The sequence below is a fragment of the Otolemur garnettii genome, unplaced genomic scaffold, assembly GCF_000181295.1.
Source record: "Otolemur garnettii isolate 467f Iridium unplaced genomic scaffold, OtoGar3 scaffold00006, whole genome shotgun sequence".
NCBI classification, from domain to species: domain Eukaryota; kingdom Metazoa; phylum Chordata; class Mammalia; order Primates; family Galagidae; genus Otolemur; species Otolemur garnettii.
In genome coordinates, this window is record NW_003852401.1 from 14,891,831 (window position 1) to 14,908,548 (window position 16,718).

The following is a 16,718-nucleotide window of genomic DNA, read 5'->3' on the forward strand; positions in this document are numbered from 1 at the left end:
AAAAAAAAAAAAAAAAAAAAAAAAAAAAGAAGAAGAAGAAAAGAAAAGGGTCATTTACCAGTTACTGCAAGCAAATCTTTGGACAGGCAAATACAATGTAAGGTGCATGAATTTTGCTTTCTTTCTTCCTTTTTTGTGTGCAGGAAAATAGGCCTCTTATCTTATTAGAATGAAGAATCAATCATTCTAATCAATATTTTGCCTATTCTCTGCCTGGATTGAGAACATCTGATCTGTGAATAAAGGGATACACATTTAATTTTTTTTTTTTCTAAAAAACAGATGTTACAGAAAATGTAGAAAAGCCTGAGTATAATATCTTTGAAATGGAAAAGCCTGCTGGATAGTGTTGAACGAACTTTAGTTTGTGATTAGCTCAGCAATTATAGCCTACCAAATATTTTACCCCTTTTGCTAAGGTGAACACAGCAAGACACATATATGCACTCTTCTTCCTTGCAAAAGCTCTCCATTGTTCCATCTTTGATCCTCACGGAGATTCCGAAGCTGTGAAAGTTAGCCTTGACTTTGGGCTGTAAAAATGCAATGTCTTCTGCTACAAAACTGCCATTTTAGATAAGTTCCCTGATTAATCACTCAAGCTTAGCTCACCTCAAGGACTTACGTCTCAAAATAATTGCGAACCCATTATTCTTTCTAAAAGGACAGCAATCCTCCTTAGGATAACATGATTATGAAAATGCCCTTTTTTTTATTTTGTATGAATTTAATGTGCTCCTTCAAAGATTTAATAAGCCTACAATGGTGAGAATTCTATCTTTATACCATTAAGATCAATATAATTTCCATATGCACATAAATAATATAAAAATTACATTTTTAGATAGAAGTAATATTGTATTTCCAGAATTAAGTGAACTTTCATTTATTTCCATACAAGTATAGAATTATGAGACTTAACTTTAGAATGTTCCAGAAAATGCCTTTTTAAATAGTTGTTGGCATAACAAAGAATGTCAAACTTGGCATGGTTTGGATTTGCTGGTGACTAAAATGAAAAATAAATTTTCTACATGTTTTAAGTAAACATCATATACATACCCACAAAATATTATATAATTTGCTTCAGCAACAAAGTACCTATTCCATTTCAAAAAATAAGAGAGAGAAAAAAATCTTTGGATTTGGGGCCTTTTTTTATGCCACCGAATGTGAAAACCAGAACCTGGCCTTTGCAACGCTCTCATTTTATAGCGCTACCCACCCTTGACTCGTGTGCAAAAGATAACAGATGCTTCGGGTGCCTGGAGCACACCTGGTTTTTATGCAAAGAATACGTGTAATTTGGACTATCGAGTGAATAATTAATGTCAAATTAGATTAAGTCACATTCTGAAAAATCACACGTGAAACTCCTTACTTTCTCCAGGAAACGCTGAAACAGGCATCTTTACCCTCAGTTTTCTCCACCATCTTCATTAGAAAATTCTACTCAAAGAAAAAAAAAAGTGTGCTTGAGTTCTCCTAGAAAAAAAATTATATTTGCTATCTTGTTTTTAAAGAATTCATCCACTTTTGAAAAATGCAGGCTTTGTGAAGTACAATACTTTTAGCTGACCTAGTGCTTTTCAGAAGAGGGCTATTCCCTGCGATAGGACCACAGGGATTTGAAGAAACTCCGATGTCAGAGTATCTGCCCATATTTGGAATATTAATGGCAATCTCTTAAGGTATAAACAAAAGGATTTATCTTGTGGTGCGGTTGGCTATTTCAAATGCTGAATCTTGAGGCAAGGTCTGGGTTTAACTCCTGGCTTTTAGGGAATGAGTTGGAGAGGTTGCTTAATCAATTATGCTTCTGAGTAATTCTGCTTTGCTTGTCTGCAGACAAATGTCCTATTTTTTGTTTGTTTGTTTTTCAGATAAACCACATTTATCTTAAATCCTCCTTCACCCTAGGCTATTTCTTTCCCATCTGGAAAAACATGAAGATAGTCAAGATTTATTTTAAAGTATTTAACAAGGGGTAGATATACAAATAAGAGCTTAGAAAGAAATTCTCTGGGTTTAAAAGCCAGCATTTAATAACCTACCTAAAAATAAAATGGGAATAGGAACACATAAGTGCATTTGAAGCTTAGAAATAGACGTTGTGAAGATGAGTGACTTATCTCAACCTAGCAATGTGATATAAGTTACAGATGCTTAGTTACATCCAAACTTGTATCTTTGGGTAATATTATATACATGCATACATATGTATACATACACACAAACAATGTGTATTTTAAACCTGTACCAAACCTTGGTGTTAGTGACCCATCACTTTGCCCTTATCAGTGAGTGTCTTTTATAATACTTGAGGTAATAAAAACATTGTTCTCAATATCCTTCATGCTTGATTTTCTCCATATGTAATAGATCATTAGTAAGCCTGCTTTATAACCCACTCCAAATGCTAATGATCCTTCCTTTTTCACTTGACACTGCATGATCCCACCAAATAACCACAGGGCAGGAAAGTTTCCATGATAGCACTCCCCAGAGTGCTGCAGTATATACGGTACATAGTATATATACTATGTCTGTGCCCATAATTTTGGTTCCATTTGACTTAGAATGTCTGTGAAGACATGTCAAAGATTACACTTTTTTCAAATCTAACAGTTTGGGCAGGCTCTCTGCATTTCTTTCCTTGCTATATTTCCCAATAACACCAACATTACCACTCCTATCTCCTCCACCCCATAATCTTTCTTCAGATTTTCAATACTTACTCAATGCAGAGAAAATAATCTATCCTATTTCCATAGGAAGGGGTTTCATGTCAATATTTCTTCCTGCACTCTGAAATTATGTCAGGCTTTAGGCACATTCTGAGAATAGATTGGCCCTTGCCCATGTATTAGGGTGAAGAGAGGTCCTTAAGAAATCTAAGTGACCCTAGAGGATTACACGTTCCTTTTGTAAATTTGCTCTTGTAGATAAGCACACATCCAAAAGCTATTTTTATTTTCCTTAAACACCCACACGAATCTCAAAACTCAAACAGATATTTCTCTAGCACTAAGGATTTGTTTTTGTCCTGTAATAAAAATTAGACTGTCAGCTTTTTGAACAGCACTTTAGGAATCCTGTCCCAATAAATACATCAATAAAACCCACTCCAAATGGTAATGCTTTTCTCTTGGGATCCCAGAAAGAATAGTTTCACATTGATTACATTCATTTTATGACTTCTAATCTTTATCTAGTACAAACTAGGGCAATAAATCAGTGTCTCCATGATATTAAATAGCAAATAAATAAATATTTTTAGAAAAGGCAAGAAGAAAAACAAAAACTTCTAAGTATGGTATTATTGGAAATATTATTGATATCATTATGATCATTATTATTGATAATCACTTGAGAAGTTTCTCATCTCATATTGGATATGCATAGCATACCCACAAATGTATAGGTAAATAAATCTTACACATATTTACCCATCATGAGAAATTTACTAATTTTAACACTTAATAATATGTATGATAAACTTCTTTTTTAAGAAACAAAATGAGAATTCTACTGCCTATATACAATTCTTTTACTTTTCAAAAGCAATTGTCATCTAGAAGGCTACCCCTCCCCTCCCCATAACACCTGTTAAAAACACACATAAATATATACACACACACATACACATATATAATATACTTCCTATCAAAATTAAAAAAGACTTTGATAGCATAAACATCTCAAAAATACTATAGACTTGTTTCATAGGTTTCTATGTATAATAAATAAGTAATATTGTTTGTGTCAGTCACATTCTTTGCTCTCTTAATTATTTTGTTGTTGTTTTTGTTGTTGCTTCAAACTATTAAAGGTGAACAAATATTTTTGTAACATAGATTTGCTGTATAATGTTGAAATCAGGTCTTTCAATGGGCCCCCACCCAGTAACAGTCATTGTGTGTGACAGGTAAGTTTGTATCCCTTCTCCCCTTCCATCCTTTCTATTTCTTGATTTCCACAGCCCTTTATGTCTTTTTGTGTCTGTGTGTACCCATCACTCAGCTCCCTCTTGTTAATGAGAACATGCCTTGTTTATTTTTCAATTCCTGAGATATTTTACTTAGAATAATAGATTCCATTTCCATCCTAGTTGCTGCAAAGGACATTATTTCATTCCTTTTTAAGTCTGACTAATACTGCATGGCATACATACACCACAGTTTCATTATCCTTTCATCAGTGTTTATTCTGTATCTTTGCAATTATCAATTATAAGGTCATAAATATACAGGTCAGGTGTCATTTTTATGAAATCATTTCCCTTCCTTTGGGTAGATACCAAGTAGAGGAATCACTGCATCAAATGGTAGGCCTACTTTGAGTTCTTTGAGGAATCTCCACAGTTTTCATTGGGGTTGTTCTAGTTTGCAGACCCACCAACAGTATGGGTAGTTAATTCTCCCTCCATCCACACTAGTATCTATTGCTTTATAACTTTTTCATAGTGACTATTCTGATATGAGTAAGATGGTATCTTATTGCAATTTTAATTGGCATTTCTCTTATAACTCACAATGTGGAATATTTTTTCTTAAATATCTGTTCATTATTTGTATGACTTCTTTTGAAAAAAAGCTGTTCATAGTCCTTGTCTGGCTTTTGATGGGGTCATTTGATTTTTTTCTTGCTGATTTGTTTCAGTTGTATGAATTATGAAATGTCCAAATTAAAATCAAAAGTTTAGTTAATTGTATCTCAAACAAGAATCAGTAGGATTAATCAAAGTATGCATCTAAATCATGAGCACAAATCTTAATGTTGGCTTGTTTATGCCAGCATGGTAGAAGCCTGCAGAGTGAGTGGCAACGAAATTGGAAAAGGCATTTTCCATAGTTTGCTGAGAATCGATTATTTGTTTCTTATAATAAGTCCAAAGCCTGGAATAAGAGATAATTGGTGTAAGGCCTGGTAGAAGACAGAAATTTCTAAGTCCAGCTTCTATAGTTTGAGCAATGTTGTTTGGGTGACATATGGTACAATGCTGTTTTACAAGAGAATTGGCCTGTCTCCATTGGCCAGCCTTGGCAGCTTAATTGCAAGCATCCTCACCACTTTGTCCAGTTGGTTATAATAGATATCTCCTGTAATCGATCAACCAGGTTTCATGAAGCGGTAGTGGATAATCTCAGCGCTAGACCACCAGACACCATGAGCTCTTTTTGATGAATGTTCAGTGTTGGACTATGTTTTGGCGGTTTATCCAACAATTGTGGCAAATTCTTGCCCTTGTCAAAGAGGATCCATTTATATTTATTTTCATTTTAAGTTTTTTCAATAAGCATTTTAATTGCAAGGTGTGAAGTAATTACATTAGCAATTTTCCTTGCTCTTCTTTTCTAAGGGCAAGGCAAGATGAAGACTGAGATACAGAAAAGTTACTTCGGGGATATGTTATTTATGTATTTAGTTTTATTTCAGATTAATATGAGGGTGCAGATGATTAGTTTATATTGATTGCATTTCTTAGGTGAAGTCCAAGTTGTAATTGTATCCTTCACCCAGGAGATGTGCCATATATCCCAACACTGTGCCTGTTAGTTTAGAGAAAACCAATCCCCCTCCCTCTCCCCCACCTCTCGTTCTCCCCCCTTTCCATGCTTGAGTTTAATTGTGTTCTTCTCTTGTGTGGGTATGTATTTGCTTGTCTACTGGTTTCAAATTAGAATCATGTACATTGGATACTTGCTTTTCCATTCTTGTGATATTTTACTAAATAGAATGTTTTTTAACTCCATTTGGGTTAATGCAAAAGATATAAATTCTCCATCTTTTAATGGCTGAATAATATTCCATGATATACATTTAACAGTGTATTAGTCCATTCATATCTTGATGGATACATGGGTGGATTCAACATTTTGATTATTGTGAATTGAGCTTAGATGAACATTCTAGTGCATATGTCCCTATGATAAAATGATTTTATTTCTTCTGGGTCTATACCTCATAATGGGATTTCAGGATCAAATGGAAGATCTGTTTTTAGTTTTCAGAGGATTCTCCATCCTTCTTTCCAAAGAGGCTCTATTAGTTTGTAATACAACCACTAGTGTAAAAGTGGGACACTATTCTCCACACGCTCGCCAGCATCTGCAGCTTTGGGACTTTGCGATGTGGGCTATTCTCACTGGGGTTAGGTGATACCTCAAGGTGGTTTTGATTTGCTTTTCTCTGACAATCAGGGACAATGAGCATTTTTTCCATGTGTTTGTTAGCCATTCATCTGGCTTCTTCAGAGAAGGTTCTGTACATATCTCTCTGTCCATTGATAAAGAGATTATTTGCTCTATTGTAGTTGATCTGCTCTTTCTCTGAAGACTCTGGTTACCAACCCTTTGTCAGATTTATAATATGCAAATATCTTTTTCCATTCTGAATGGTGTCTTTTTGCCTTAATTTTTTTGTCCTCGCCCATGCAGAAGCTTTTTCTTTTTACAAGTTTTGGCCAGGACTGGGTTTGAACTCATCACCTCTGGCATTTGGGACCAGTGTCCTATTCCTTTGAGCCACAGCACTGCACCATGCAGAAGCTTTTTAGCTTAATTAATTCCATCTATTTATTTTTGTTCTTGTGATTGCCAGTGGCATATTCCTCATAAAATCTTACCCCAGGCCAATATCATTAAGATTTTTTTCCCACACTGGGTAGAGGCTTATCATACCTTAAGGAAGAGAGCATCAGAAGTTCCACGATATGTTCCTACCAGGAGCTTCTGGCCTGTGACAGGGCCTTTGCTGAGTCCCTGCACATATACACGAACACAGAGCAGGAATAAACTTTAAAGGATGACATGATAGTGGGGATCAGCGTCTAGGAATGTGGGCCAACCAGATGGGCAGTGCTATGTCTGCCTCCCATAACTATCATGCTCATCTCCTCATTGACTTCAATGAGTTTTAAACACATATTGAGCCTCAGAAATGAAATTATATATGAACTTCAAAGGTGGTTGTGATGTTCTTCATGGTCCACTTACTATTCTAACTCCCTTTGTTTGCCATCGGACCCTGCATGCTAATTCAGTGGTACATGTGCCATGCTATAAAGAACCTGAGGCATCTGTAAAGTGCTTTCAGAGCTTGTTGAATATTTGTAATCATGAGTATATGCATATTTGTGTGTTGAGGTTTGGTTTACAGTGTGTGTTGAAGGGTTCGGTAGTAGTTGGGCAGAACCTCACCTCAAACCTCATGCTCAATCAGAGTAACTATATTTGTGGGGTAGAGGGAGAGAGTACAGAGTAGGTTCCCCATGAGTGTTATTGTTTCTGGGTTTTTTTGTTTTTTTTTTGTAGAAAGAGTTCCATAGCCTAAAAAATAAATAAAATATGACAAAAACTGCTGTAAAGACCAGTACTCTGCCATGCTAATCCATTAGCAGTCACTTAAACATAATGGGACTTTTTTTTCTTCATTCATGTCCTTTTAGTTTCTGATCATCTCATTCTGGAAGATTCCTACTCTCTCCTCTCACATCACCTAGTGGTCTAGGTATGTTCATTCATTTTCCAGCTATGTCTCCAAAGATCATATCAGGAAGACAATTTTATTGAACTTTCAAGGTTAAACATTTCTGTTGTGTTATTAAAATAAAAAACAAAAGAAATTTGTCATTATTGACTGTATTTATTGAAGACAGACACCATGCAGGCTTCATTGTGGCATGAAGGGCCCTAATGGGAGCTGACAATATTTATTTATTTATTAATTCATGCATGCATGCATTCATTCATTCAAAAATATGTCTTGAAAGAAAATTTCTATAAGGCAAAAAGTTTCTGAAAAAGAGAAGAGACTCTTTCATGCCACCAACTTATCCCATTGCCAAATTCAAATGTAGTAGTGCTTTGAATGAATAATCATGTGAAAACTTCTTTTCTTGCTAGAGCAGCCCCTTTCTTTCCCTTCTCCCAGGAATATTTTTACTTTATGTTTCACTGCCCAGCCTGTGGGCTTTTTTTTTTGATTTCTGGTTGAGTCTTTACTGAAATTAAAACTCTTGGGTGCTACTTAAGAACATTCTTTGCTAAAGAAAATCTTCAATGAATAAACTGTGATATTAATCTACTTGATGGAAAGTACCTCAAAGCCCTGTAAATAAAGAATGCATGTCTGTTTGCTTAATTTAATCTCATTTATTTTTCTTTCATAAAAATATATTTTGTAACATTTTAAATGATGAATTGGGTGCTTCACTTTCATTTAAAAACACATTTAAGTGTCTTCATTATGGACTTATGACAAATGTGTAAGAAGAAAGACCAGTGAGCAGACGAGGATAATGTGACTTCAGTTTCAATAAAGTAAAAATAGAGTACGATCACTGCAGAAGACTTTGTTTTTGAATAGAATTCCATTTATACTAAGACTTGAAATTATAAGCAATTAAAATGCAAGCACTATTGAATAGTCAAAATAGAGTGCCAGGTGATCTTTTATCTATTCTTGGAAAAAACATGAAAGAACTAAATAGTCAAATGCATGATAGAAAGCTTTATTTAGGGATTATGACTTTGAACTTTTCTCTTTCCAAAAGAATAGAAAAACTACATTTCCGGGTATCTCATGAATGACTCAACTCATTAAAAAATCCATTGCATTTAAAAAAGGTCAGCATTAATCAACAGAGATCCTGGTATCTTATTTTCAAATCTTATTTGAAAGGGCTTTTCTGTTGATAGAGCCAGATAAATAAAAAAAAAAAAAATAGACCTCAAATATGCAACCATCCCAGGCATAACCCCTTCTAATACCCAGTTCACTCCTAAAAGTGTGTCACTTGGCACAGTTGTTATTACCTCTCTGACCCCTGTTTCTTTTCCTGAAAAATGAAAGTGAAATCCCTCTGTTACATACGCCTGTGAGTTTTGGAAGGAATAATCCCAGCAGTCTACCAAACACAGAACCTGATGTGTAACATGTGCTTAATGGATGCCGACATTTTCCAAACTGATGTTGCAATCAGCACAGTGAATTCCCTGGGTGTTGTTCTCATGTTGGGACAGTTTATGAGTTGTGGCTCTGATGAAGCAATCTCGAGTGAGTGGGAAGAGGAGCACGCACTGTGCAAATGGTTATTTGTATATAGAGGAGACTCACATTTCATAACTTGGAAAGCGACAGAACACTGCAAATGAGCAAGAGGAGCCATAAATAGAGATTTCTAGTTGACAGGCTGCTGATAAAACAGCTTTTACTCTAATATGAAAAGCATGTTAAGCAAACATATGATTGAAGCTGTGGTGTGAAAAAGAATGCAAAGGGAGTGTGTGTGCAGGGGAGAGTGATGGGGGTTAGATTCTTGGAGCTTTAATTGATCTACATATAGAGCACGCAGTGTGTGTTTCTGCATATATATACATAGACATTGACTTATCTATCTCTCCTATCCTTTTAAAACTGCTACCATAATATAAGGCTCAGTAGAGAGCTAATAAATGTGGGAATCAGTTAAATGTTCATGTACCAAAATAGTAAAACTGAAAAAAATATTTATGTCTAAAGAAAACTGGAGGTATATTGTGCGGGGGGAGCATCTTAGGACCTAACGTTTCAAAATTCCAAGGCATACATACAGACACAGTAAGTGCTCACATACACATACACAGACAATGTTTGAAACCAACCAATGTTCCATAGACAAATATCATGAAAAACCTGAATACAGAATACATGTTTGGATGTCATATCATCATGGCTCTTGATTTCTCTATGGTATATAATCCAGCTGTTTAAACTCTTCTTTTGTAAAATTAAAAATTTTCCCTCCTCTTTAAGCTTCCCAGTATGTAAGAGTGTAGTGCTTTTCACTAACATAATTTCAACTTTTTTTCTGAATATTTGTTTGTCTGTTTGTTTTTCTTTTATCTGTTCTTAATATACCCCCGGGTGTTAGTCTTTAATTCAAACTTTCTGAACAAATATGTACATTTCTTTACTTATTACATGTGCATTAAGTCTCATTTCTCACTAATTTTTCTCTGAAGGTACCTGAGTTTTCCTCTTCCCATCTTTTTTCAATCAAATGTTTCCCTAGTCATTCATTTGTTTGCATTCGCTTCCATAATCGTGCTCTCAGAGACCCAAATCTACTTTTGTTAAAATATTTATGCAGTCACCCTGATTTATATTTTATTACAGTTTATTCGCCCTGAAACAATGTTCACACCAACCCAGGTGGAGGCAATCTCCTACCTCTGAGGTCAATTAATACTATCTCAGGTTTCACGTACATATGATGGCATTGTGGACAAACTATTGGAAAAAGAGAGATCTAAAATCAAATCATACATAATTTTACCAATTATTTTTATCAGTAAAGTTATTTAAGGCCTCTGTCACCTTGATTTTTGAAAATAATTAACAAACTTTTAGTTTCATAGAAAAATTGAAACAAAATCGCCACATTCATCCCGTTCCCATACATACCCAACTTGCCCCACGACTGGCATTCTGTGCCTCAGTGGTACGTTTGTTAAACATCTGATGAGCCTGTAACATAGGGCTATCACTCAAATTCCATGTTTAACACAAGGGTTCACCATTGGTGTTGGATATTCAATGGATTTTGGCAAATGTATAATGACATGTATCCACAATTACATTAATAATGTCATTCAGAATAGTTTCACTGCCTTAGAAATTTTTCATGCTCCACCTATCCATAACTTCCCCCTCTCCAAATCTGGTAAGCCCTGATTCTTTTACCGCACCTGTAGTTTTGCCTATAGAACCACACATGGAGTGCCAGAATGGCACATAGTTGGAGTTATCCAGTACGTAGCCTTTTCAGATTGCCTTCTTTTCACTTAGTAACATGCATTTCAGTATCTTTCAGGCCTTTTTGCGGCCTCATAGCTCATTTCTCTTTAATGCTAGATTAACTTTCCGTTGTCTAAAGGTGCTACAATTTATTTACTCATTTACTTAGTGAAGGACAGTTTGGTTGTTTCTAAGTATTGACAATTATGAATTAGGGTTCTGTACATATCCATATGCAGGTTTTTGCATGGATGTAGCTTTCAAATCATTTCAGTAAATATCAGTATCTGATAAAATTAGTTTAGTTTTAGTAAAGACCACCTGACTTTCTTCCAAGCAGCTGTTCTGGTTGGCGTCCCCACCAGGAACAAATGAGTGTGCCAGTTGTTCCGTATACTCGGCTGCATTTAGTCTTGTTGGTTTTAGCCATTGTAATACATGGATAGTGGGATCGTAATTTTTTTAATCTGCAATTCCCTATAGCCATATGATAATGCACATCTTTTCATGTGGTTATTTGCCATCTGTGTATCTTCTTGCCAGTTCAGGTCGTAGACAAGCAATAATAATATTAGGATTATTTATTATTGTTCAGGGTATACAGTTATTTGTATATTTTAGGTATTTTGGATAACAGTTCTTTATCAAATTCTTTTTCCGCAATCATTTTTCCAAGTCTAGAGCTTGCCTTCTCATTCTCTCGACATTTTTTCCAACAAAGAATTTGAAAAATGTAACAAAGTCTGGCTTATGAATTATTTCTTTCATGGATCACGCCTTTAATTTGTATCTAAAACGTCATCACCACACCTTTGGTCAAAGTTGGTTGGTGTTATCTCTTAGGGACTTTACATTTTTGTATTTTACATCTAGGTTTGTAATCCATTCTGATTTGAATCACGGAAGGTCTGTGTCTAGAGTCGTAGTTTATGTGAAATGTCCAGCTGTTCCCATACACTTTGTTGAAAAAACTATTTTTTATATATTGTTAGGCTTTTACTCCTTTGCCAAAGATTAGTAGACTGCGTTCATGTGAGTCTATTTCTCGGTGCTCTATTCTGTTCCATTAATATGTCTATCTATTCTTTTTCCAATATAACACTTTTTGATCATCATAGGTTATATTAAGTATTATTATTTTTTTTGGAAGAGACAGAATGTCACTTTTGCCCTCAGTAGAGTGCCGTAGCATCACAGACACAGCAACCTCCAATTCCTGGGCTTAGGCGATTCCCTTGCCTCAGCCTCCCGAGTAGCTGGGACTACAGGCACCCGCCACAATGCCCGCCTATTTTTTGTTGTTGCAATTTGGCTGGGGCCAGGTTTGACCCCTCCACCCTCGATATATGGGGCTGGTGCCCTACCCTCTGAGCCACAGGCACCACCCTGTATTAAGTCTTGAAGTGGAGTACTGTCAGTTCACTTCGTTCTTCACCTTCAGTATTGAGGTGACTGGGGTATTTTGCCTCCCCATGTACATTTTATAATCAACTTGTTGATATTCACAAAGTGATTTTCTGGGATTTTGATTGGGAGGATATTGAGTGTATAGAACAGGTTGGGAGAGCTGACACCTGGACAAGATCTGGTCTTCCTGTCCATCGATGTACAGTGTCTCTTAGTTTATTTACTTCATCCTTTATATCTTTCACCAGAGTTTTGTAATTTTTCTTGTACAGATATTATACATATTTTGTTAAGTTGTACTTAACTATTATAATATTGGGGGTAGTAATATAGACTTATTTTCAAAGTCTATTTGTTCATTTTTGCATATAGGAGAGTGATGGATTTTTGTATATTAACCTTGTTCATTAGTTTCTGCTTCAGTAAGTTGTGATTTTCTGTATCTGCCTATTTATTTGCCTCTCCAATTTTGGGGCAGCAGTTGGCCCTGTGACCTTACTTCTCTGATGACTCTACAAAGAGTTGCTTATTTCTCAATTTGTTCAGCTTTTTACTTATTGTTAGGAAGAAGCAGTGATTTCAAAGCTTTTTACAAGCTAAACCAGAAAACAGAGGGGTCCGGAACTTAAATTCTTTTCATTGGTAAATTCAAGTTGATAAAACTCTCCTCTTCTTAGGATGCTTCAGAATTTCATCATACAGTATGAAATATGTGATGTGATTTCCTTTGTGTGTAATAACACAAAGATAGACAGGTAAAGCATTTGAGTATTCACAATTTATATATACACATTTAATATAATTATTGTCATATTGTCATTGTCTGTAAATGCATAACATACTTAATCTAGTATTCAACATAAGAAACAATATGTAGCATATAGTTGCTGTCAATATTTTCACAATTATTACTATCATCACATAGAGTAATATATGTAAAAGTCATTCATATGCATTTTTTTTTTTTTTTTGAGACATGGTAGTCTCATTCTGTCACCCTGGGTAGAGTGCTGCGGCATCATAGCTCAAAGCAGCCTCAAACTCTCAGGCTCAAGCAATCTTCTTGCCTTAGCCTCCAAGTAAAGGAGCTGAGACTTCAGGAACCTGCTGCAATGCTTGGCTAGTTTTCTGACTTTTTTAGTAGAGTCGTGATCTCACTCTTTCTCAGGCTAGTCTCAAACTCCTGAGGTCAAGCAATCCACCCTTCTTGGCCACCCAGAGAGCTAGCATTAAAGGCATGAGCCACCGCGCCAGCCCACAGGCATATTTTTAAACAGGGATTGATTTTCTGATTTTTTGTCAGGTAACTTCAGCCTTTGGGGACTGCTGTTAATAATCTGATGAATACAGGGTGACCAAGGGAGGAGATTCAGAGCTCAGAGTCAGCCAGGGTTGGTCATTGTCATTAGTTTCTGAAAAGGTTTCGTGAAGCAGGGTATCAACCCCAACACAGAAGCAGGGTTAGGGCTGGAAAAAGTATGCGAGCTTATTTTCTTCATGAAATTACTTTTACAGAGAGTAAGACTGAGAAATCTCTAGAATATTCACAATTCATTTTTTTTCTAGGATAGTCCTTATCTTAAAGTCTAATTTTTAGCAAGATACTGGGAGATAGATTCCTTTCTACATTATATTCTTTTTAACCTTCAGATGTGGATTCAAATCTACATTCCCTTCTCTAATTAAAGAAAACAGCTTCAGGCAAGGCAGTCCTTAATTGTAAGAGACAATAAGCCACACATACTAGAAAACAACTCTACAAGTTAATTAAATGTTTGGAGTTTGTGTTTACAGAGAAGCCATCATAGTTTGCTTTGCTTTGCTTCGCTCATTCGGTCTCTTAAGGGATTACAAAAATTAGTCTTTCTTTTGTCTTGAAATGTGTGGATGGCAGAAAGCCTGCTAACCTGTCTTTGTTCTGCTGTATCAAGTCTCTTAGATATTCCCTTTACTTTGATGACACTAAGTGTCAAGGACATTTTGAGTCCTTTCACACGGTTCTCAGAATCCACCAGGCTTTTGAGAAGCTCTAAATGTTTTCTTTTTTCAGTCTTCCTTACGACCCAATAAGGACGGAAAATGATGAATATTATAATTTAGATGATACAAAAATGACATTCACAGACCTAATGACTTACATGATATTATCATGTCTTTTCTTCATTACTGAGACAATGAATATTAATTTTCAGTGGAGTGCAAATCTGCTGTGATTTATTTTATCCTTGGTTAAAATCCAGGACATGTGGGATGCCTGATTGCTATGTTTCATCATTTTGAAGCTATACAAATAAAGGGAAACTGGGACAAACAAAACCCTGAGTTTACACAGGGACTGGTGTGTAGCACAGCCCAGGGAATCTCATCACCCTTGGTGAGGCTGAGATCAGAGAGGGCAATTCCGCCTTCTGGGGAAGCCTAAAGTTACTGGACTTGACCTCAAGGAAAGGGTCATGGTCCAAGTTAAATAAACAATATGACCTGACTTTTGTGAATACATTCACTTTCTTTGCTGTCTGCAAGAAGCTGTGATAATGTTCTCACCACAATAGTAGAAGCAGATTTCTTTACTGCATAATTTCCTCCTCTGGACAGTGTTCATTTTTTATAACCTCAGGAAAAAAAAAAACACTTTATGATATTAAATTCAGAAAATATCAAAAATCACAAATAATAAAATTAAAATTATCTATAACCAATAGGTCAGAGATAACCGCTTTTAAAACAGTGTGTATAGTGGTAATTTTCTCTTTTTATGTATAATTGTGATTATACATAAAAATAATATTCATTCTTTTAGTAAAAGGCGAAAGATTTATACGATCTGGAGAGAAACCAGAGTATATATTCATTCTTTTAAAGTTTAGGAAATTGTTTCCATATGTTTATGCATGCTTCCTAAATTTAAGATGCATTTAGTAGTGTTATTAAATAAATCTTCACGGACATAAATCATGTACATAAATCCCCAAAGTGGGATTGCTTTACAAAGGGATTGTAGATGTTTTAGGGATTTCAAGACATGTTTTAAAATTTTGATTGAGAAAATTTGTGAAATTATTTCTCTCATCCATACCTCTCATCCAGGTATGTGTCTGCATCATCGTATTAAAAGAACATGGCAAAAAATTCAGTTCATCTTTCACCCTCCCTTAGGTGTTGTGTGAGAGACATTTACATTTCAGATTTGAAGTAAAAATTGATTATAAATAAAAACTAATGTATAAGAAATATAAGGCAAGAACTAGTTCTAAAATATTTTTTGAAAAGAAAAAAGTTTCTCCAAAATTTTGAAAATATAAAATGCAAGCTTAAATAGGAAAAGGTAGAAAGTATTAGGATTTTTTTTTCCAGTCTCCCTTATGACCCAATGACAGAAATTAGTCTTGGGTCATAAGGAAGACTGAAATAAATAGAAAAAGGTAGAAAGTATTAGTATTTCTGTTTGATTGTTCCCTAAAATAAAGGAATTCGGGGTAAAGATAGAGCTACTCCTCTCTGTGTGTAGAGAGAAGATTATCCATAGTGTAATAGATAATCACAATACTCTTGAGAAGACAAACCAATCACATGTCTCATGTTCATTCTCCTATTTCATAACAAGAGCAGTTACTCCTTGTTTTATGAGCGACTATAATGGCTTCAAACACAGTACCATGTGTCTGCAAAGTAGAGTAAGAGCCCCAGAAAGCCTTAAAGGGGAATTATATTAAAGATAGTGATTTTTAATGAGCTAGAAAAATGAAGGAAGTACATAATTTCGTCAAGCCTATTATGCAAGTTATACTAACAAAGGGAGTTGGTGGAAGAGAGAAAATTATACTCATTTTCTAAATCACATACATTTTATGTGTAAACATTTACATGTGGCTCGCAGACTGTCACATATAAGTTTTAGAGTCCAAGATCCTTACTGTCTGAATTGTTTATAAATATATCTTAATTAAAATTTTAAACAGGAGCAATTTGTCACTTGCAACAGACACACAACTTGATTTTGCTAATAATTTTGTTGTAAGGATATGCCAATTACTACAAATGTTTTTGTTTTCCTTTATGTGGTTTGTCATAATGTATTTGGCAATTGGTGTTTGTGAAATCAATTCAATGAACAGCTCTTTACTGAGTGGGTCTAAGTTGATAGCACAACTAAAGTTAGTGGATAGATTATAGGGAGGGGGCATGTTGTAGGGTAGAATTTTATGTAGTATAACAAAGAGAGTTAGTTCAAGGATGAAAATTGCCCTTGACAATATGCACTGTGTTAGAGCAGTCACTTGCTGAAGGAGGACATTCCAACCCAGCTGTTACTATGTGTCCCTTTGCTGTATTCCATTTTAGAGCCCCCATTAGATACTTTTTATTGAGATTTTCTTTACCTGTTCCTTTACACAAACATAATGGCTGCAACATCAGCAGAGTCAATGAAGGTGACAGTAATCCAGATTTCTTAGGAAAAAATTAATTTATCAGGTGGCGCCTGTGGCTCCAGGAGTAGGGCGCCAGCCCCATATACTGGGAGTGGCGGG